This window comes from Protopterus annectens, chromosome 3.part0 (assembly GCF_019279795.1).
Source record: "Protopterus annectens isolate FY-2018-M chromosome 3.part0, PAN1.0, whole genome shotgun sequence".
NCBI lineage: Eukaryota > Metazoa > Chordata > Ceratodontiformes > Protopteridae > Protopterus > Protopterus annectens.
This window is the reverse complement of record NC_056731.1, coordinates 656,626,403-656,650,741: the sequence shown is the minus strand read 5'-3', so window position 1 is coordinate 656,650,741 and position 24,339 is coordinate 656,626,403. Positions and strand designations below refer to the sequence as shown.

Genomic DNA, 24,339 nt, shown 5'->3' with positions numbered 1-24,339 from the left:
TCTATATCAGCATATCGAATGCTGAAAACACCGAATGCAATTTAATCGAACTGAAATGTTCGAAATCTCAGAAGAGCGAACTGATGGAACACCGATTTCTTTCCCAGGGAAAGAAATCAGTGTTCCGTGCAAAAAAAAAAATCCCTACTTAAATATACCAAACTCTGAGACTGCACTACAGTGGAGGAAATAGCAAACTCCCTGGGAAAGAAATCAATGTTCCGTCAGTTCGCTCTTCTGAGATTTCGAACATTTCAGTTCGATTAAATTGAATTTGGCATTTTCAACATTCAAAATGCTGATAGGAACCAGAATTTACCATGTCAAAAAGTAAAAATTTCAGTCCATCAGCAGCCAGAACTATATTCATCTAGTCCACCTTATACCCAGAATGGCCAGTCCTTCACATACATGGCTTTTGACTTTAAACTGAGAGAAGACTTCTTCTTGCAATAACATTAAAACCAATCCCAATACATAGTAAATGAAATAAAATAAACAAATATTGCTTCTGTGATTTATTGTACTTAACTATTTATATCAAACGTGAAGGATAGCTGTTTTGTTTTCCCTGAAAGCTAAAGCAATAGTGTTCCAGGCTATTCTGACAGGATAAAACAAATGCACCATCCTCAGATGTTTTGAAAGAGTCACTGGTGTTGTAACCTGTTTTAGAAGGAGTGTCATCAGAACACTGAAACCAAGTTTCTGTAAGAACATACACATTAATGTGTTTGAGAATTAGAAATGCCTCCAAATCAGGATATTTGTTGTTCAGACTACGAGGGTTGAGCAGAGCCACCTTAATGTAAAATTAGAACTATCTAGGCTGAAATGTGTAACAAATTAACGTTGTCTAAAAAAGAGGCACTGCAGGTTGTGGAAGTTTTAATAAATATTTGGTAGCTGCAAGGAAATTGGTGAGATCCATCAATAGGAAAGCATCCTGGCCTATCATTCATTGCCTTCCATCCTGATATGTATTGGATTTATAAGCCAGTTACTGGCTTTAATTATTTTTGTCTGAAAACTGTAGTATGATTCTTAGAAAAGGCATGATACTGCTCAGAGAAAGTGTCTTATCTTATCTGCCTTAATTATATGCATATAGAGCTCAGCTATGTCTTTGTCTGCATCCCTCCCAACAGAGAACAACATCCAAGATAATTCACTTTAGTGCTGGTGACAATGAGTGTGTATTCCCACTTGTGGTGAAGAGATCTAAGGACTATTGTCACATTCCAAATCCTGCAGTCATACAGATAGATGACCATGACCCTGTTTCTGCACAGCCTGGTGAGTGGAATATCAGTATGCCTAACCTATTACGTACAGCCATGGCACTGGGACTCCAGGTGGGAGGAGATATGGGACTAGGATGACTCAAACTAATTGTTGGTGAAGGCACAAGTGAAGAGGCAAGTTAGAGTGAGAAGTGTTATGTGGCCAAGGTTTGTTCAAATGAGGTCTTGGTGATTTAAGTGATGATATCTGAACAAACCAGAAAAAAGGGTCTATTAAGTGGCTGTGATGTATTATATTGTTTACTGATGTATAATGTGTGACACGTGTTTTGTGTGTTCTGCATAGGATTGTATTTATGTCCCATGCTGCTGAAGCATGAACAGCTGTATTTTTTTAGTTGTGTACAAAGTGGCTTTTTGAATTCAGAGTAGATAGTTAATTTCTAACTTGCCCATTTTCCCATCTTTGTCACATTATTCCTGAGTATTCCATTTGCCTTCTTCACTAGTTGACTCATACATGTATTATGATCATTAAAAAGAAAATTGCAGTTAATAACTGATTTTACATGCAGTTAATGCCTTAAGCAATATGTTTTAATAAGAATGAATCAATTTTAATAACAAAATTGATTAATTCTTTTTACAACATTAGTTGAAGCATTAAAATCAGTTATTAACTGTAAAATCACAACTGTAACTGGCAATCTAGAGGCAGAGATTCACAGGAGAAAGTGAAACTTGCTCTACTGTCATAGCTGTGCTGTTTTTTAAATACCATAGTTTACAATGTATTGCTAGGTTTAACAATGGTGACTTTATGGTACTAGCAGTGCAATGCATTTCTAGGCTTTTCCGCTATGCTAGACAAAAAAGCATGCCAAACTGCACTGTACAGAATAAACTGGTAACCTCCAAATTGGGTACTGCATTTCATAACTATCTGGTTGTATGGCTAGGTTTAGGGCTTAAGGCATTTAATGTTGTCAGATAACTAAGCTATTATTCTGTTTCATTACAGTGATTATTAAATTCCATTGCTAATGAGTTTCCATTCAGATTACTGGTAGGTTAGGTGCACAGCTACATGGAAACAAATCAGCTTTGGTGAAGTGTATGAAGTAAGTGCAGTAACTCTAATTATATCAGATATGAGAGTCACAAAAGAAGAAGCCTTATTCTGAAGAATTAGTGGCTTAATCACCTACTCACCTTTAATGATTTAATGCCCTTACAAAGTCAAATGCAGTGGTGGAATTACATTATTTGAAACTGCAGGCTTATAAACCATAAGCAAGTTGTCAGTTTGGCAGCGTTGTGTCTTTCAACAATGGAATAAATACAAGACCTTGATTCTTTGTGTAAAACAAAAAGTGCAAGGACTTCATTCCTGCATGCTTATATTCTCTTTCAGTATTGAAAAAGCATTAATATATACTTAGAATGATATCTGCCTCCTGTGTCAGAGACACACTCTTGTGAAAACATGTATTAATACAGAATACATTACTGCACTTATAATCTTAATGCTACATGCACGAGGGCAGGAATTTCCAACTTTTATGCTAATATTGTCCCAGTAAGCAGAGACAAGCTATTGAAACACTGGCAATAGCTACAAATAACCTTGAAAGTAAGCCAAAAACTATTTTATTGAAACCAGTGCTTCTCACAAAAAAAACAACACGGTTTTTCAGAAATACATATTTTATTTTCTTGTGAAGGCAAACTATCACCCCCACCACTTCCCATGTAGTGCTTTTGGTACTGCAGTCTCAAATTTAATATAATCAGCTCTAATTCACTGCACCTTAAAGAAAGACAAATCATGACTTCTGTTATCTAATATTAGGACAGAGTGTTTTAGTCAAGTGCAAACGATCGAGCTATTGAGATAATAACTGAGTAACTGTTAGGGTTCATAGTTTGCAACGTACTTATTACTTACCAAGCATATAATGTTGCACCTGGCAATTAAAATCCATTAGTGAGAAACATCCAATTTACACAGCCAATGGACTTTTAATGTTTCTATTCCTCAATAAAATACCATGGGGTAAAGTCAGGTTGCAATTGTGTCAACACATTTCTGCTCTCTGCTTGTTAACAGACTTAAATCATTAAGTATTGGTGTCATAATTTTTACTTTAATTTGAAAAGAGTGAGAAAATATTGCAGCAAGTTAAAACAGGAAAAAAACAGGACAATAGAACACCGTGATAATAATCCAGCAATGCAACAAACCCTTGGTGTCACATACCTCTGTTCTGCATAACATACCCCTGTTTCACTGCTGCTTTTATTTTACTGGACAGAGAAGAAATAGCACAAAGGTAACCTTCACAACACCAGTTACTGCCCTTCTACCTAACCACCTGTCATAATTTCCATTTCTGGTTTAGAGTTTCATGAAGCAGTTTTTCTACTTAATTTCACTTTTGCTACTTGTGTCCAATGCTACTGCAAAGTTACATGTTGGTTTAATTATACTGCCTACGATGCTCTCTTTTATCTACAATGTGTATCATGAAGTGCAATCACTGTAAAATTCAAAATGCATGGAAAAGTACTACAGAATTCTAACCTAAAGTAGCTCTCCTTCCTTCCTCCAGACAGCACAGCCGAAGGTGTTTGACCAAATATACATGCATCACTGCTGGCACCTGCTGTACAACAGGCAACACTGCATCAGGCAGATTTAGGTTTTATTTTGAAATCATGTCAAATTTTCCCTCCAGTGTTAAATGGCGCACAAACTTTAATGGTAGAAAATATTATTATATAGTGGTAGAAGACACATTTTTTGCTGACTAAATTTTTATTTTGTAGCTTAATTAAATCACTTCTGCTCTCATCTTATTTTCACTTCTTCAGGCCACACCCACATTAGCTGTAAGTAATCTTAATATGACTCTAACCATCCCCCAGACCCTCATCCTAAACCTTCACAATGCTCCGTTTGTATGAGTGGATACTGGCTGATAGTTATTTTTCCTTTCCTTTCCTTATGATATTAAATGAGCTTTTGACTGCATCTATTCTTGCTTTTTTAATCCAAAAGGTAAGCATTCATCTTACATATCAAGCCTAAAATGTTGCTTGATCAAAACTTGCTTAGTTTCCAGAAAGCCAATAATAAACTGTAGTCTAATGTTAAAACCAGAGTAGATGCCAATTCTGAGGTTTGTTCTGAAAAGAAATGTCAGTGTATGACATGTATTAGGCAGGATAGGAATCGATACTGGCAAAGAAAGGAAGGTAAGATATGTATAAGGGTAATTTTACTGCTCATCAGGGAAGTTATGTGTGGAATGAGTAGCAATAAAGCTGTTAAACAGAGAAGTCAGGGAGTTAATCTGCTGTCTGTCTGATAAGTATTAGCTTGCATTATCAAAGGATATTTTATCTTTAACAACAATAAGCAATTATTTTACAGCTATATAAATGCAGATCTATGAGGCACTAACAAAACCTTTCAAATATGTAAGAGCTAGTATTTTTCCTTTCTCAAGTTATTTGAGGCACTGAGAACTTTGTGACTGTAGAGTATAAATATTTGAGATTGATTGTGTGTTTTTTCTAGTGTAACTTGTACTTTTTTCAGTACTTTTAAGAAGAATCGGTCTTCAGTTTTATCTGTTGTACCAATACTGCCACATACATGGCTGTCGTGTTTCTGCAGGAGGCAGCACAATGTACTGGTATAAATACAACTATTCACTGGGAGGTCATTACCAGGCAACTTCAGTATCCACTGTATTTACTTTTACTGTCATTGAGGCATTTAATTGCACGTTTTCAATCTATTTTGTTACACCTTACTTAGTGTTACTCATCTCGAGACTTCTATAACATCTGATTAAGTGATTTGCTCAGAATCACAAGGTCTATAGAAGCAGCCTGTCAATAATTCATAGCCTTAACTAAATTTGTGATAACAATCCACAAAGTTAAAGCATTGCTTCTACAGATCGTAGCGGAATCCAGTCTAGAACAACAAACCTCTGTGTTGCCTTGTTAATACTGCTGTTGTCCTTACAGTGACAACAGCCTTTAATATTTTTCTGACTGCTGGCGGCTTTTTATCATATTTCAAAAAAATGCTGAGTTTTCCACATTTTGTGATCCATTAGTTTGTGTTATCAATCATATGAATGCATCCCCTATAATTTGCTGTCAGGGCCCCCTCTTCCCCATCTGTATTTACTTTTTAGGGAAAACCACTTCACGTCTCTCTGACACAACATTTTGCATGAGTATCAGGTCCCACATCTCTTCTGGTATAAATGAGATGTGAGATGATTTTAGCTTGTCTAGCCCTGCTCATCTTCATTCTCCTCCATCACATGCATTATATCACATTTATTTACGTTGTTTTGTGACCCTGCTCACCCTTCACCCTTGACAATTATACGTCTAATAAAAAACTTATGAGAGTTTTATATATATATATATATATATATAGAGAGAGAGAGAGACACACACAAACGCACACACACACACAAACGCACACACACACACACACACACACACACACATATATATATATACACACACACACACACACACACACACACACACACACACACACACACACACACATATATATATATATATATATATATATATATATATGCCACGGTGGTGGTGTTGCAGTAGCGTTGTCACCTCACAGTAAGATGCTGTCCGGTTCAATTCTCAGCTACAGTGTCTTCTGCTTGGAGACATGCGTGAATGGGCGCATCTTTGTTGAAGGTTGTGTGTCAGGCCTGCAAAGCCGATATGTAAAAATCAACTGCCAATCATTAGCGGGAAAAGCTGAAAGACACAAACAATATATATATATATATATATATATATATATATATATATATATATATATATATATATATATATACATGTATATAAAATTGTCTCTATAGCTCCTTTACCACCACCTCCTAACTACAATGTTAACATTTTCTACCTTAGCTAATTCCTTCCTTTATCTCCATTTGTTTGATGGGCGGCCACGGTGGTGCAGCGGTTAGCATTGCTGCCTCACAGCAAGAGGTTCTCCGGTTCGATTCTCGGCTGGGGTGCCTTCTGTGTGGAGTCTGTATGTCCTCCCTGTGGTCGTGTGGGTTTCCTCCGGGTACTCCGCTTTCCTTCCACATCCGAAAGACATGCTGTAGGTGGATTGGACACTCTAAATTGGCCCTAGGTGTGTGTGTGTGTGTGTGTGTGTGTGTGTGTGTGTGTGTGTGTGTGTGTGTGTGTGTGTGTGTGTGTGTGTGTGCCTTCTGTGGAAGGTTGGGCGTTGGGCTGGCAACTGAACACCATAAATAACATCCTTTTCTATTACTATACTCTTACCTCCTATGAATATCTGCTTAGCCAACCTCCTGTGTTTGCCAAACACACCACGTCTACACTTCCTCTACCTGACCAAACACATATTAATATACTATCTACCTGTCCCTACCTTCCCCCTCTCTACCACAAAGTACGCCACTACAGATTCCAAACCTCTAAACGGTTTTATCTAATACCCTGTAAAAACCTAAAAGTATTTCAAGTCCCACTAACACTTTTATTGATACATGGTGACATCCACCCCAACCCTGGTCCCAATACTCTCGTGAGCCACCCCCCTTCAAACCTAACTGCTAACTGTTCTAGTTCACCTTTCTCCTCTGACTCCCTCTGTTTTGCTCACCTAAACATTCGTAGCATCAACAATAAAATCACACAACTCCATGCCTTAATTGATTTCTATGCCTTTGATATTCTCTGTCTCACTGAAACTTGGCTTAAACCTAGTACCAAAGACAACAAATTTACTCCCCCAGGTTATAGCACCTTAAGGCAAGATCGTCTTAATAAAAAGGGTGGGGGAGTGGCCCTTTTATACAAATCCCAACTACAGGTAACCTTAATTGACTCTTTGCCCCTCTCCCCAGCTAATGCTGAAATACTCTGTTCCAAACTCCAAGTTAATAAAACCAAGGCTATATATATCATATGTTCCTATATCCCTCCAGGCAATAACATCAACGCACTAGAAAATATCCTAAGCTGGGTCTCCAGTAGCTTTCCTCAGGAAACCATCATCTTAGGAGACTTCAACATTGACTGGAACTCCTGCATATCTCCCAAACCCACCATTCACCTTAATCTCTTTAACTTTCATCAAACCATTAACTCTCCAACTAGAATAAACAAGTCAACCCACAAACAAACCATTCTAGATTGGATACTAATTAACAACAATCCCCTCTCCTATAAAACAGGAATACTCCCTGACAATATCAGCGACCATCTCCTGACCTTTATCACTAAACTTAAATACAACAATCCCAAGCAAGCTACCTATCGTACCATACACAACAAAACGGATTTTAACCTAGCATCCTTTCAAAATGAACTAAAAGAATATAACTGGTCAACTCTAAAATACCTCCCAATAGACGAAGCAGTAACCCATTTCAACAATACCTTCCTACAAATTCTACACCATCATGCCCCACCCTGCTTAATTAGACTAAGCTCCAAGGCAGCCCCATGGCTCTCCAAAACTACTAAACAAAATATGCGAGCTAGAAATAAATTATGGACTAAATGGAGGTCCACAAAAAACCCTACTGACCACCAAAACTTCAAACACCTGAGAAACACAACAAAGAAACTTATCTATCTGGATAAAAAAAACTATCACTTTAAATATCAACAAAACCAAAACCAAAACCCCAAACAATTTTGGTCAGGAATAAACAAACTACTCCATCCAGGGAACACCAAAACACCTACCCCAGCTAGCCTAGCTCAAACCCAACCCGACATAATAGCCAACACTTTCAACAACTTCTTCTCTCAAACAGTCGCCTCTCTAGCAAACTCCATGACTCCCCCCTATCCCTCCAAATAACCCCTACCCAAAACAGCACCCCCATGCTAAAGTTTAATACTGTCTCCACAACCCATATACGTAAATTACTATCTAAACTCAAACCTTGCACCCCTTCTGCCGACAAGCTACCAGCTGAATATCTTCAACTAGCTGCAACTGAACTAGCCTACCCAGTCTCCATCTTAATAAACAGAACTATAACTGAATCCAAAATCCCATCCTGTTGGAAAATCTCCCATATCATTCCCCTCCATAAAGGAGGTAACTCTAACGAACTCTCCAAGGGCCTATTGCCCTTCTATCTCCACTATCCAAAATAATGGAATGCTGCATACACCATCAACTCTTACATCATCTCTTGAATAACAACTTGCTTGTAGACTCACAACATGGTTTTAGGCCCTACCACAGTACGTCTACTGCCCTACTCTCCTTCACTGACATAATCAACAAAAATCGCAACAACCTGTTCTCCTCTGCACTATTCTTAGACCTCTCGAAAGCATTCGATATGGTCAACCATCAACTTCTCCTCCACATTTTAGAATCCCTGTCACTTGACCCTCTAGCACTACAGTGGTTTGATTCATACCTGACAAACAGAAAACAAGCAGTCCTTTGGGACAGCCATCTATCCTCTCAACTCCCAGTTACTATCAGTCCCCACAAGGGTCCATCTTAGGTCCCCTACTTTTCTCTATATTCATAAATAACCTGCCCACTTCCCTCCCTACATCCACTTGTATACAGTATGCTGATGATTCTACTCTCATCTGCTCTGCTCCATCCCCAGTAGAACTCCACTCCTCTACCCAGTTGGTTTTCACAGCAGCAGAAAAATGGTTTCAACATATCTGTCTCCTAAATCCCAAAAAAACCAAACTTCTACTTTTCACCCCAACCCTTAAATCCTCCCCTATCACTTTTTCCATTGTGTCCTGCAATGGCACTATCATTAAACCTGACTATTCCACAAAACTGCTAGGTGTCACCATAGACAATCAGCTAAACTTTGACTATCACATTGATTTAACTATCAAGACAGTAAATAAAAAGATAGGTGCCCTCTACAGTCTTAAGCCCTTTCTTACTGCCACATCCCGAGTATCTCTTGCCCAAACTCACCTCATCTATACACTATTGTATGCCTCTCCTTCCTTTATCAACATTTCTAAAGCTAACCTTCAGAAACTTAATTTAGCCTACCATAGTATTGCCAGATTTGCAACTGGCTCTCCATTCCGTACTCATCACTGTCTTAACTTAAAGAAACTCAACTGGCTAGAACTTCCAAACTTAATACTCCTACAGCAATTAGTCATCACCTTTAAAATTCTACATTACCCCTCAAACACACCCATACTGAACAACCTTATCACACCTTATAAAAATCTTACTACACTTCGCTCAGCCAACAAGCTCCTAATAACTACTCTCAAATCTCATAATAAAGCAGGTGACTCCTTATTTGCAAACACTATCGGATCATATTGGAATAAACTTCCCACTGAACTGACCTCTCTAGGCTCATGTCACCTTTTCAAAAAACAGATTAGAAATCATTTACAAAATCACTGGCTATGCCCATGCTCCAATCCCGACTGATAACTGTTACACTACCTGCTTTCATAGTTAACACTGTATATTAATTTGTATCTTGCTATTTCTCAATGTTTGATTTCTTTTGTTTAGTGATTTTTAAACTGTAAAGTTTATAGTATGATAGTCAAGCTTTCCTCCTCAGCCCTCTGCGGAAAATATACATGTATCTAGCCAGACTAGCCCAGTACTACTGTATATTCAATTGTACTCTGCTTTGTTGTCATGGTTTGTTTGTTTTATCGTTTGATTGTTTTTTTAATTAAGTGATTTTTTTTAACTGTAAAGTTATAGTATGATAGTGGAGCTTTTCTCCTCGGGCCTCTGCTGAAAATGGACATGTATCCAGCCAGACTAGCCCGGTTAACAAATGTAAAATAAAATAAATAAATAAATAAATAAATAAAACTCCACTACCCATCATGAGCGGACAGTGATCCGCTTTGGCGACTCCTAGCCGGGAAAAGCCGGAAGAAGAAGAAGATCTCTATTTGTTTAAAATTTTAAGAACAAATCACATGATCTATATGGGTCTACTTTGATTCACTGAAAACTCATTTCACTGAATTTCAAAACACTCGCACCAAATCGCTGAAAGCTCAATTCACTGAAAACTCATTTCACTGAATCACATTTCACTGAATGCAAGTACTTTTGGGAAAATAAAATGTATATGCCCTTTTCTCCACTGTAGTGTAATCCTAGAGGCAGTATATATAGTTAGGGGTGTGTGGAAGGTGTAGCGCCCCACCTCCTTAACTTTTATATTTATGAATCTCATTTCACTGAAAGCTAACAATATAAAACAAAAAGGTGTGCCCCCCACACCCCCAACTATATATATATATTAATTCCAGGATTGCACTACAGTGGGGAAAAGGTTATATATGTTTTATTTGCTTTTATTTGCCCAACACTACTTACATTCAGTGAAATATGATTCATTGAAATGAGTTTTCAGTGATTTGAGCTTTCAGCGATTTTTTGAGGGTGAATTGAAATTCAGTGAAATGAGTTTTCAGTGAATCAAAGTAGACCCGTTCTATATATAGTAAACTCACTAATACACCTCACTTCAATGAAAAGTGCTCAACATCTACTAATACTTGAGTATCTTTTATGCTGTAATAGTTTTCTTTAGTATGAATGTAATCTAATTAGTAATATGCATAACTGTTAAACAATACTTGCTTTATCATTTTGGTCACATGCATTTTTTTGCCTTGAAATTATTTTCTTATTCTGTTGTAGTACTTATCTATCTTCTCAACTTGAAAATATTGGTTAACTCTCTGTTTATAACTGAGTTCCTGTGCATTTTTGCTCAAAATTTGTTCATCATTTTATTGGAGCTTTGGTCGATGGGTCCCCTTTGAAAATGGTCATGGTCCATTGGTGTTAAGATGTTTAATAAAATATAAATAAGAAAGTACACTCATGAAAAAAGAAAATCAATAAAATGTGCTCTGAAAAGTACTTTGTCAACAGTTATTTAAAACAAAAACTGGCAAATGCAAATGTAGCTTTCATGAAATGCCACTTGGTTAGCTGGAGTTCACACAAAGTCGTGTGCTGCCAAGAAAGCTTCTTTATCTGTCTAGCATATTTCCATACCACCTATCACTATGATTCATGATTTTTCTCTCTCTAAATAATGTTTTTAGCCTGTGAATGACCAGGAGCTTCAGTGCTGTAGTAAAAAGGAGCAGAACAACTTTCTTTGACTAGTGAACTGAGTTAGTTCTACTGCAATTACATTTTAAATGGCATGGAAATGTATTTATAATGCATTATTACACAAATCATGCCTTAAAACTAAAGCATTTACAATAACAAATCTATGTATATACACTTTAGAATTATCTGTATCTGCTTCATAAAATAAATGTGAATGCTGAGCAAATATTTTGCCTAGAAAAGTATGTCCCTTCCTGAAAAGAAGATATTTCTCACTCATACTATATCATTCATCGAAATTCAATAAACCCTACATGGTCCATTTCTTCCATGCGACGTGAATACGATGGCACAGAGTTTTAGATTCAGTAAGTGCCATGTAGAAAGTACCACTGTGCAAATGAGAAACACCTTGGCATGCTAATTACAGCATAGGCAGCTGAATTGCATGCTAATCAACCAATCCAAAATGGTGTAGCTATTCAGCAAGCTATAAACAACTGTGTAGACTCTGTGCTAGTTTTCCCTGAAGATTCCAAAACCTATTGGAATACAACCACTGAAAGAGTCTGTATGGAAAGAATGTCGGGGGCCGCTGCTGCTTCAGTTCATGTGTATGTGCAACAGGCTGAAGCCTGTTCTGCTGCTGCTGCCAATAGACCTAAGCCAAGAAGGAGAGGGGTTTTCAGGCCCCATTTAACTTTTCACAAATGACATGATGTGGAAATTGTAGAGCACTACAGTGTGGATAGGGACACACTACAGAAACTCTGCAACCTCTGTTGTTCTCAACTAACAGCCAAGGCCAACAGAGGGGAACCCATCCCAGTGGAGACAAAGGTATGTGTAACACTTAGAATCTTAGCTACAGGTACCTTTCAGAGACCAACAGGTGACATGCCGGGGGTGTCACTGGCATCAGCATCCTGGATCCTCCATTAATTCCTGAATGCTATGCTCCACCATGCCTGTGACCACACATATTTTTCCCATACACCTGAGGAGAGGGCCAGAAATATGCAGGAGTTCTACAGTGTAGCACACTACCCTGAAGTACTGGGTGCCATAAATTGCACACATATAGAAATTAAGGCACCACTCGGGGAACAGGGTAAACTCTACATAAACAGAAAGGGCTACCACTCTATTACTGCCAAGTCATGTGTAATGCCAAGGGAGTCATCTTGAACATGTGTGCTGGCAACTCTGACAGTTACCATGACTCACATAAGTGGGGCACCCCCCAACTGTACCAGATGTTTGCTGGGGGGTATTCCACAGGGTTATTTACTGGGGGATGCAGGTTATGCACTGGAACCATGGCTGATGACACCCATCAGAAATGCACACACACCCACTGAAGAACACCATAATGAGGCACACTCACAGACCAGAAATATAACAGAGCATGTGTCTGGGCTGCTGAAATCATGGTTCTGGTACCTATCTACATCTGGGGGAGCCCTGCAGTACAATCCCCGAACATGTACTGAAATACCCACAGTATGTGGCATGCTACTGAACATCACCCTGAGAAAACAGCTTTAGCAGGATCAGCAAGGGGAAAGAGTATACATCCCGCCACCAATGCCAAGATCACCACAGCCACAGGTAGATGAGGAGTCAGAGGAGGAACCACCAGATGCTGTGGGTGTAGGCAGATGTGAGTGCGCTCAATATGCCCTCGCACTGGCTAAGAGACAGCGCATAGCACACTCACTCACCACCTAGGGGCCTAAAACCTTCTTCCTATGCAAATACATATAGTAACATTGATGTCAGACAATGCTCATAACCTTTGCCAATTATTGGATGTGGACTGCTTGCATCAAACAGAGTCATCCCTGAACTAAAACTATGGCAACTGCTGCATTTACAAAGTAAGTCTTGAACTTACAGTGTATGTCTAATAATATGAATGAGTGGCATATCCTTGCATGTTGTTACTTGATAGTGTAAGCAAGTAAAATGTGGGAGATTTGTACAGAAATGACCTTAACATGTGACAGCAGAGACTTTGTGACTTAGATGTGTAGGATGGATGCAAATAAAAGAAGAGTAACAATAGCAATCTATCCTTCATTGTGCCATAACAGAAATGCATCTTTTCTCTCCCAACCCCAGAAGAGCAGACAAATGACATATCTGGCTAACAAATTATCTTTGAATTGCTAAAAGTGATATCAAATGACTTGTCTCTCAAACATGTATACAGATTTAATACAGAGTATTCCATGTGAAGGTATTGCCAATCAGATATGCATGTGAAATGCCCTGACAAATTTGCCCATGCCATCAGTACACTTCTAACTAATGCATACAGATAAAAGTGTAAAACCCTGTACTAATCAATATATATATATATATATATATATATATATATATATATATATATATATGGTTCTATCTCACTACGTCGACAAGTCAGAACGACAGCGAGAACACCGGCCAGAAGATCGAACTAAGAAGACCGACGGATCAAAACCCGACGCTGAGAAGATCGACATGGGAAAAGGCTGTGTATGTATGTAGTGACGGACGTTAGGGTGCAGTAAGGTAAGTGTGCGACTGTGATAGTTTGTGGGTTAGGGGCGGGTTAAGTGAGTTAGGGTTAGGGGCGCTGGCTAGGTAAGTGTGCGACTGTGATAGTTTGTGGGTTAGGGGCGGGTTAAGTGAGTTAGGGTTAGCGCTGGCTAGGTAAGTGTGCGACTGTGATAGTTTGTGGGTTAGGGCGGTTAAGTGAGTTAGGGTTAGGGCGGGTTAGGTGAGTGTGCGATAGTGGCGGACCTTAGGGTTAGGGTTTGGGTTAAGGTTGTAGGTAGTTGTGTATGTGAGGTTTAGTGTTGGTTTGTAAGGATTTTGGTGTGCTTGTGTTTGTGTGCTTTTTGGACCGGGGATTTGTTTTGTTTGTTGCTTGTCGGGATTATGGTGTGTCGGGCATGTGAGGTTTCGTGTTTGTAAAATGTCGGTTATGTGGTGTCGGTGATTTTGTTGTCGGCGTTTTGACTTGTCGACGTTGTAAGATAGATCCATATATATATATATATATATATTCTTCTCTTTCGGCTGTTCCTGTTAGGGGTCACCACAGTGGATCATCTGTTTCCATTTCTTCCTGTCCTCTGCATATTGCTCTGTCACACCAATCACCTGCATGTCCACTTTCACCACATCCATAAACCTTATCTTAGGCCTTCCTCTTTTCCTCTTACCTGGCAGCTCCATCCTTAGCATCCTTTGCCCAATATACCCAGCATCCCTCCTCAGCACATGTCCAAACCAATGCAATCTCACCTCTCTGACATTGTCTCCAAACCGTCCAACCTGAGCTGACCCTCTAATATACTGATTCCTAATCCTGTCCATCCTTGTGATACCCAGTGCAAATCTTAACATCTTTAACTCTGCCACTTCCAGCTCTGACTCCTGCCTTTTTGTCAATGCCACCGTCTCCAGCCCATACAACATAGCTGGTCTCACTACCCTCTTGTACACCTTCCCTTTCACTCTTACTGGTACTTGTTTGTCTAAAATCACTCCTGACTTCTCCACCCATTCCACCTTGCCTGCACTCTCTTCTTCACCTCTCTTCCATACTCACCATTACTCTGAACTGTTGATCCCAAGTACTTAAACTCATCCATGTTTGCCAACTCTTCTCCCTGCATCCTCACCATTCCTCTATTCTCCCTCTCATTCACACACACATATTCTGTCTTAGTCCTGCTGACCTTCATTCCTCTCCTCTCTAGAGCATATCTCCACCTCTCTAGGGTCTCCTCAACCTGGTCCCTACTCTCACTAAAGATCACAGTGTCATCTGCAAACATCATAGTCCATGGAGCCTCCTGTCTGATCTCGTCTGTCAACCTGTCCAACACCATTGCAAATAAGAAAGGGCTCAGAGCTGATCCTTGATTTAATCCCACCTCCACTTTAAATGCATCTGTCACTCCCACTGCAGACTTCACCACTGTCACACTACCCTCATGCATATCCTGTATCACTCTTACATACTCCTCTGCCACTCCTGACTTCCTCATACAATACCACAACTCCTTTCTAGGCACCCTATCATATGCTTTATCCAAGTCCACAAAGACACAATGCAACTCCTTCTGACCTTCTCTATATTTCTCCATCAACACTCTCAGAGCAAATATCACATCTGTAGTGCTCTTTCCCGACATGAAACCATACTGCTGACAACTAATCATCACCTCCCTTCTTAATCTAGCTTCCACTACTCTTTCCCATAACTTCAAACTGTGACTGATCAGTTTTATCCCTCTGTAGTTACTACAGCTCTGCATATCACCTTTATTCTTAAAAATAGGTACCAAAACACTTTTTCTCCACTCCTCAGACATCCTCTGACTTTCCAAGATTTCATTAAACAATCTGGTTAAAAACTCCACTGCCATTTCTCCTAAGCACCTCCATGCTTCCACTGGTATGTCATCTGTACCAACAGCCTTTCCATTCTTCATCCTCTTCATAGTGGTCCTTACTTCCTCCCTGCTAATCTGTTTCACTTCCTGATTCACTATCCCCACATCATCCAACCTTCTCTCTCTCTCATTCTCTTCATTCATCAGCCCCTCAAAGTACACTTTCCATCTGCTCAACATACTCTCCTTGCTTGTGAGTATGTTTCCCTCACTATCCTTTATAACCCTTACCTGATGCACATCTTTCCCAGCTCGGTCCCTCTGTCTAGCCAATCAGTACAGGTCTTTTTCTCCCTCTTTAGTGTCCAACCTTTCATACAATCATCTCCTTATACCCCTGTCTACTTTCTTCATCTCTCTGACAATCCCACTTCTTTTTTGCCAGCCTCTTCCTCTGTATACTCCCCTGTACTTCCTCATTCCACCACCAGGTCTCCTTGTCCTCCTTCCTCTGTCCAGATGTCACACCAAGCACCTATCTAGCTGTCTCCCTTACCATCTCTGCTGTAGTTACCCAGCTCTTTGGTAACTCTTCACTGCCCCCAAGTATATATATAAAATGATTAAACAGATTATTCACAATTACATGTCAGTATATGTAGTATGTAACTTACAAAATGCAGGCATACCTTCTCAAAATAAGTAATCTTCTGTGCAGATATATCCTGAAGTAATAGCCTCTCTTCTGTTTTCACCACATGCTCACCTTCAGTTTCCCAAGCTGCACAGTTGCCTTCTGGTGTAGATTCAGGACTGTCAGCACAGTGAAGATGCAAATGAGGTGTGAACTCATTAGAACTGCTGAATTCCAAATCCTTGGCTCCATGTAGCACATGTAAGCATAGTGCAGGTACCCCCCTCAATGTTTGTTTTTAATGGATTGCAACTGTGAATGTTTACTGCTTGAGAGAAGGTAAACATAACAGTAAGGCAGACTGCCCTACATCCAGTGGGTGTGTCAAGTTAGACTTACAAAGTGTCAGATGTAATTTTGTCAAGGTATGAAATGTAAGTAAGCAGCACACAATTCACAGGTTCTGTTCATGAACATCCAACCTTCCCTTCATTTGTTGGCAACTGAATGTGATATAATTGAGGTTAATATCTTCACATATTTTAAGGCCAATTGTATAGAATGGCTTATAGACTGCATATCTCAGATTACTGGTCAGATTTTATTTATTTATATAGTTATGTATGTATTTATTTATTTATTTATTTAACATTTATTTACTGGGAAAGTCTAACTGAACACAGGTCCTTTTTCAGCAGAGGCCCGGGGAGTAAAGCTCCATGAGTAACAGTAAATTATCATGCACACATTACAGTAATCAAAAAAGTATAAAGTAAACAAAATGTAATATACATAAAAACATACAATTTTGTTACATCTTGACAACAAAACCTAGGCTTTGAACATAGCTAGTACTATTTATAGGTATGACTTATGTCAAGATATAAGGTTAAGACAGGTTGGTAGGAACAAAGGATTAAACACCAGGAGAGAAGTTAGATATGTTTTGGGTATACTGTGTTGTACCAGGGCACTGATGAGGGGTTAGTACAGGAACATAGACACTTATTTTTTAGATAAGCTTTAAGTGATGGCTTAAAGTGGTTAGTGGATGAGATTGAGAGAATGGAGTTAGGAAGTGAGTTCCATATACGAGATATATAGCTGGAAAATAAAGATTCTCCTGCGGTGTTGTTGGCCTTGGAAACGGTGAGTAAGTTCTTGTAGAGTGAAGTGGTCTGCTGAAACTGTAAGGAAGGATGAGATTTTGTAGTGCAGGGGTTCTAGTTGGTTGTGTTACAGTTTTGTGAGTTAGAGAGAGTTGGTTGTAAAGAATAATGTTGGGAAGCTCAGGCCAGTCCAGTATCCTTAAGGCTGTACAATGATGTGTTCTATATGGGCAGTCAGTTGCAAACTTAGCAATTTTATTTTATGCTTCTAGCTTAGATAAGTCAGTTTTCCTTAGATTATTTAAAACTGGCGAGGCATATAGAACACAGATAGGTAACACACAGCTATATATTTGTAAGCAATAATCATAACTGGTTGTGAGATCACTTAGTGCACTATATCCAAATATAATAAATGTACAAATAACACTTGTGTGGTGTCATATTACTGTAGGTGATGTAGCAGTTGGTTGTATGCAGAATGATTTCAGTTCCTTGCTGCAAAGCTGTTTGTGTGGCAAAGAGGGCTAAGGCACCCTTACTGTGATGTGAAGGCTCAGTGGAGTGAGAGATCAAATCCAGGCCTCTGAGAAATACCTCATGTGTACTAGCATGTTGTAGAGTGTATGTCATACATTGCTTTTCCTCATGTCAGCTACTTTTCCTTTGTTTTTTTCTTTCCCCTTTAATTTTTTCATTATTTTTAATTTTTTGCCCAGTGTTTGCACAATGCTGTGCTTAGCACAATCACAAGAACAGAGGAAATGAATGGCAGGTCTGGCTGTGATTATCTGGTCTGTATGAAGTAAGGTAGTGGTAAACTGGACAACTGGAGCACTCAGGAAGCAGACAGGACCTAGACAGACAAAAATAGAAATGGGTTACATTCAATAAATTCTTTTGGGCACTACACAAACCTGCTAAGAAGCATTATGAGGCAATTAACACAGGTACCTTAAGAATGATTATTAAATTATGGAATGTCATGTCATGTGGCAGCTGGTATTAGTATTGAGCTGGAGTACAGATGGTCATGGGTTCTAGTACAGGGTGTGCAAACTTTTTTTTTACTGTTGTGACATTGCAGGTGATAGCAATGAATTGAAACATGAACAACCGTTATTTCAACTTTCTTGTGTTGACAGGTGTAAGTGTAGGATTGTCATATACATGGTATTGGGTTCTAACATAGCAATAACCAATGATGCGGGTGTGATATATTGAAGATTTACCCATGGTTAGTGTGGTATAATCAGGTTGAAGCCTGAGTGGTTAAACAAAGCCAACCATGGATAAATCTTTTCTGTACCACACCCAGGAGTTGGTTATTGCTAATATACAATAACATTATTTAAGAATAAAAATTACTTACTTTTCTTAAATAATGTCTGTGTAACAGCGCGTGATGTTCTTCCACACTGTTTCCTGATTCTGCCTTTGATGATATACTGCGCATGTGTATGGGACTTGAATTCCCTGGCTACAGAGTACATCACTGCTTTAGCAAGCAAGCAAGCAATGGAGAAAGGATGATCTCTTTTGTTATTTTTTTGAAAGAAAAAAACTGTAACCTCCAGACAGTTTAGAGGTATGAGAGAGGCAGGAAAATCCAAGGAAAATAAGGTACGTTTTAGTTTCCAGGACATACCTGATTTTCTTTGTATTTCCTGTGGGCTCATATGTACCTCTCAATCCTTTATTTTAAAAAATGTGAATACGTGTGCATTGTCTGAAGGAAAGAAACTGAAATTCCTGTCAATATTTAGTGACTTTGTTCATCAGTGATTTGTTGAAAAAAAAAATTATGAGGAATGAATCACTAAATAATGACACGCGTTTCAGTTTCAGACTTTCAATCAGACTAATGCATGTCTACTACATAACAGCTGAAAAAAAATCTAGTTGCTCGTTGATATTTTAGCAGCCCGACTTTTACCACTGGTATATTCTTGATTGACAACTGGAACACCGGTTGGGATAACCAATCAGTATGCTCATTTTTTAATGTTAATGGCATTTATATAACACAGGGTATTCCATACACTTTTACTATTGTTCCACTTCCATTATATTCACTGTCAGTTATAACATTTTAGATAGTGGAGATGATATTAATTATATTTATGAAGGATGAGACACTATTATTGTGTTATTAGATTAATCTTCCAGTTGCAATTATTTAATTTCTCGCTGCTTAGCACTGCTATTCTCTGCTTAGCCTTATGCAAATGGTTTGCTCAGGGTCTGCGCACTCTAGTAAACACATTAACTGGAAATGGTTGAAATGAATCAGTCTTCATTGCTCTAGATCTACTGGTAGACATGGCTGGCATGATTGAGGAAGGTGCCAGGTTTAGGGCAAAGAGGTGGGGTGTCCAGGGTATTTACTGGACACCTAGTTAAACACCACATCCAAAGGCTTCTGTAAGGGGACTATCCTGGCTCCCAGTACAAGTCTGAGACTTAGAATAGTTTATTCCAGGCTGTATCCAGTGCCACTGGTATTTTGCACACTGTAGAGCAATGTAGGCATCATGTTAATAACCTACACAGGAGAAAGAGGGATACTCTTGACCACGGGTTGGAGGAATTTAGGACTGAGGACATCCCACACCTGTGTAAATATTAACTACAGAGAGTACTTGTAAGACTTAGAAAGCTGAATATAGATAAGACTGGTTTGCATAATAGTCTTCTGTTCTGTTTTTCACCCAGCTGCCAGTAATTAGGAGTTCAGTGTCTGGACCCACAGGGCTAGATTGGTGAGAGTGCGGGAAACAAGTGGTATGTATGCAGCAGAAGAGAAGTGTTCCTGTAGCATTAAAAGATAAAGTTAGCTATTCTGGTATTTTTTAGAGTTGTATCAAATTGAGCTTTCATATCCCTACTGTAAAACCAAGTATACATGCATTAGTCTGTAGCACAAACTAATTGAAAGAGTCCAATATTAGACTTTCTTCAGAGGTTATGGGTTCAAATACCACAATTTACAACTATATACTGTTATTTATTCAATAATATTTACATTAAATTAAAACCTCTATACCAGTGGTACAAATGCCCTGCTGTAACCTGTAATCTGTATAATTGGAGCACACATATGTGCAATGTATGAAAATTTCAAGGATTACTTGCAGCAATCTGTAGTATAATGTGTATCTGTTAGGAGGTAGACTTAAATGTAAAACTTGAGGTAATAGAGTTGCAGAATTGTATTAATGCATTGTATCTCACATATGATGGTAGTAATCTTATTGCTTTTTTTCTCTCACCCCAACTATTATCTCTTTTTTTATTTTTTTATTTTTATTTTACTTTATTTTATTTTTAAAAATATTTTGTATTTTATTTTATTTTATAAATATTTTTATTTTATTTTTATTTTATTTTATTTTATTGTTAAACATACTTTTTATTTTATTATGTCTCACCAAAATATATCCATGTCCTCCATGTGTCCCACATCAGTAAATGCTCCGCTCCACACCACAGCAAGGTAGGCCAGCACCATTGGATCAGCCTGCCCCTACTCCACTGGCTCCAGCACCAATGATCAGCATGTCTAGAAGCCAACATGGCAACTCTGCCTCTGCTGCCCTTGCACTACCTGCACCCTCAGGTAGTCCTGACATGGAGGCTGGCCCAATGTTACCCTCCAGGAGCAGTTGCAGAGGTGGTGATTTCATCACCTGCAATAATTGCCAGGGATGGTGATTAAGTTGGTGCACCACACCACTGCTGTATGCTTACACTGCATGGAGAGGCTGCTATCCCTCATATTCCAAAGGAGGAGGATGAGAAGCTGTCAAACACTCCAGCCACCTGCAGAGTAAGGTGACAGTAATGACAGTCCAGTGGGTGAAGACTCGATTCTTACTGTCTCCAAGCTTGAGGGCCATGGATCTGGGTTGACCCCTCCCTCACCCCAATCATGGTGTCCCCCAAAGTTTTGTGTCCATTATCACTCCTGCCTCTTGTCTTGTTTGTCTTGTCTGTCTGAAGTTGCTTCCTCACCTGCCCAACTTACCTGATCCAGACATACCTACATCCCTTCCCCAACATCTCTCTCTCTCTCTCTCTCAAATAAAAAAACTAATGGGTACCTGTCCCACAAAAAAATGTCCCATACATAGCTCTCCACACATGTCATCTTGACACACTTGGTTCAGTCCAACTGGCTATATAACATGATTGTGTTGTCTCTCTCTCTCTCTCTCTCTCTGAAGGTGACAGTCCACATTCAGGTAATATTCTGCTGATAATTTTAGTTTACACTGTTAAAGAAATGGGTAACTATGGTTCTTGCCTACATCCCTCCTGCCACATTCTTATCTTGTGTTCCTTTGTTCATCTCAGTGCTTCCTCCCCATTTCACCACTTTCCTATCTACCCCATATTCACCACTTTAATCTGGTCAAAGAATAGAATCACATGCAACACACATAAGTTGCTGCAAAAGCAATGGATCCCTTTACTTTTTGGGCTCCATGTTTGAGCGGAGGTGCACATTGAGCACCAACATGCAACAATGATGAGCAGTGGTAAAATGGTGTGGTTACCTCTGCACAATGCCACTTAACCCTGCTGCGCCATGCCAACACACACCAACACATATCTCATGGTGAAGATCTCCCATTTGGGAATTAAGCCATACAGTGCCAGGTGGATAGCCAACTGGCTCACTGACAGAACACACACTCTTAAAGTTGGGGACTGCACCTTCACCACTAGCCCACTTACCAGTAGAGTACCACAAGGATCTGTGCTGGGCCCACAACTTTTTGGAAACTACTTCCCTGAAACACAGGCAACAGTAGATAGCCTGTTATTTACCAAGTTTGCACATGATTGTTAACTGAAAACACTCATATAGAGTCCCCCAATAATGGTAACATATTACAGAAGGGGCTGACAAAGACAAATGATTGCCAAAGTCACGGATTGAACCCTAAAGCAAACAATGTTTCATAGGTTCATAGGTGCATAGGTGTGTACTAGGTTAATGGCCCTGGAACCTTTACTAGCCTAGCCCATAGGATTACACTGGCATTGTGCCATCTGACCTTAGTTCCCAGTGCCTCTGTTAAGTAGAGCCACTGGAGTGATCGTTGCGGTGAATTTTCTATTTCCCATCCACTCATCAAGATTTCTATTGAAGAGGGCTAGTGAGGTGCTCTGCTTGACATGTATGGGAAGTTTATTCCATAGCATGGGCAGTCTCTGGGTTATGAACCTGTCCCTCCAGCATGTTCTGTTGATTATGGTAATGAGGTTGATGTCTCTGGAGTGTGTGGTGTGGATGGATTGGGATTTCTTTAGATGTACCAGAGCTGGGTCAGACATGGCTTTGTAAGTTAAGCAGAGATTGTCTCTAAGTAGGCAATATGAGACAGAGAATAGTCGGAGTTGTTTGAGTCTGTCCATATAGGACAAGTGTTTAAGGCCTAAGATCCAGTTTGTGAGGTACTTTTGTGGCCTCTCCAGTTGTTGCAGGTGCCAAAAGGGGCATTGTACTTGATGACTGACCTAATGATAGAAGAGTAGAGGGAGACAATGATCTCTTTCTTCCTGGATGCAAAACCCTTAGTAATGAGATGCACCACATAGAAGGACTTTCTGATCACAGTGGCAATATGGTGGTCAAAAGAGAGGTTGCTGTCAACCTGTGTTCCCAGATCTCTTATAATGCCTTCTGTATTCAGTGGACTACCATCAATGTGGTAACTCATGGGAACTGAGTTTTTCCCAAAGGGGATGATGACAACACATTTTTTGGCATCGAGCTTAGGACCATGGTTCTGACACCAGTCATTGGTCTCAGTGAGGCCTTTCCATAGGATGTCAACATCACTTGGGGAGTTAATAATAGCCCCCAACTTACAATCGTCTGCAAACTTTGTCAGCCAGAGTCCCTTTGTGTTGGCCTGGACTTCAGAGAAGTAGATACCAAACAAGACAGGACCCAGGACTGAACCCTGTGGGACTCCACTCATGACTGGTTAGTAGTCTGACTTGGAGTCAGCTACTTTCACACTGTGGGTTCTATCTGTGAGCCAGTTTGCAAGCCACCTAGTGATATAGGGGTTGATGCCTAGCTTAGTGTGTTTTCTATGATTCCTGAGTGGGGAATTGTGTCAAAGGCCTTGGCTAGATCAAGGTAGGCTGTATGAACCACATTGTCTTCATACACAGCTCTAGTGACTGACTCAAAAAAGTCAACCAAGTTGAGCAGGCCTGATCTACCCTTCACAAAACCAAACTGTGTGGGATGCAGAGTTTGGAGATTCCCTATATCCTTGTTTATTAGGTCCATGATGGCTTCTTCGGTAATGAAATACCCCTGCTAACCATGATATACATAGTACCTCTCTAAGGTCAAACACAGTGTTGTGAGACTTGGAAATACTTGTTGATAGCTGTCTATACTAGTGATGAGACACACATTTTGTATTGTGTACCTCATACATGTGGACATCACATCTAAGACCAGGGAGGTCATAGCTCTGCTGTACTCTACCATTATCAAACCACTAAACAGAGACCTACAGCAATTGGAGAAAACACAGAGGTTTGTGACTGGGAGAATCCAGGTCCTCCAATCATAACATACTATGAAAAACTGAAATACATGTCACTGTACTCAGTAGCATGCAGGCTGCTGAGAGGTGGCCTATGCCTGAGCAGTCTCAGACCCCTCCCTACTGGAAATGCTGGACATTTGCAAATCAAATGGGACAAGAATAACTCACTCCAGGGTTCTCAACCTAGTCTGTGACATAAACAGAACATGCTGGAG

At 39.5% G+C, this 24,339-nt stretch overlaps 1 protein-coding gene across 14 annotated transcripts in view; it reads left to right on the top strand.

Moving 5' to 3' along the window:
* Nucleotides 1-24,339, top strand: part of LOC122796513 (poly(rC)-binding protein 3-like) — an 819,027-nt gene that overhangs the window by 260,582 nt on the left and 534,106 nt on the right. The window contains exon 3 of one of the 14 annotated variants that reach the window (XM_044065059.1): nucleotides 1,149-1,296. The exons of 12 other annotated variants lie outside the window; for them this stretch is intronic. The gene's annotated coding sequence lies outside the window, so the exon portion shown is untranslated. Of the gene's footprint in view, nucleotides 1-1,148; nucleotides 1,297-4,202; nucleotides 4,306-24,339 lie in introns of those variants that run through there. One more of the 14 variants, XM_044065062.1, reaches the window with a different exon arrangement.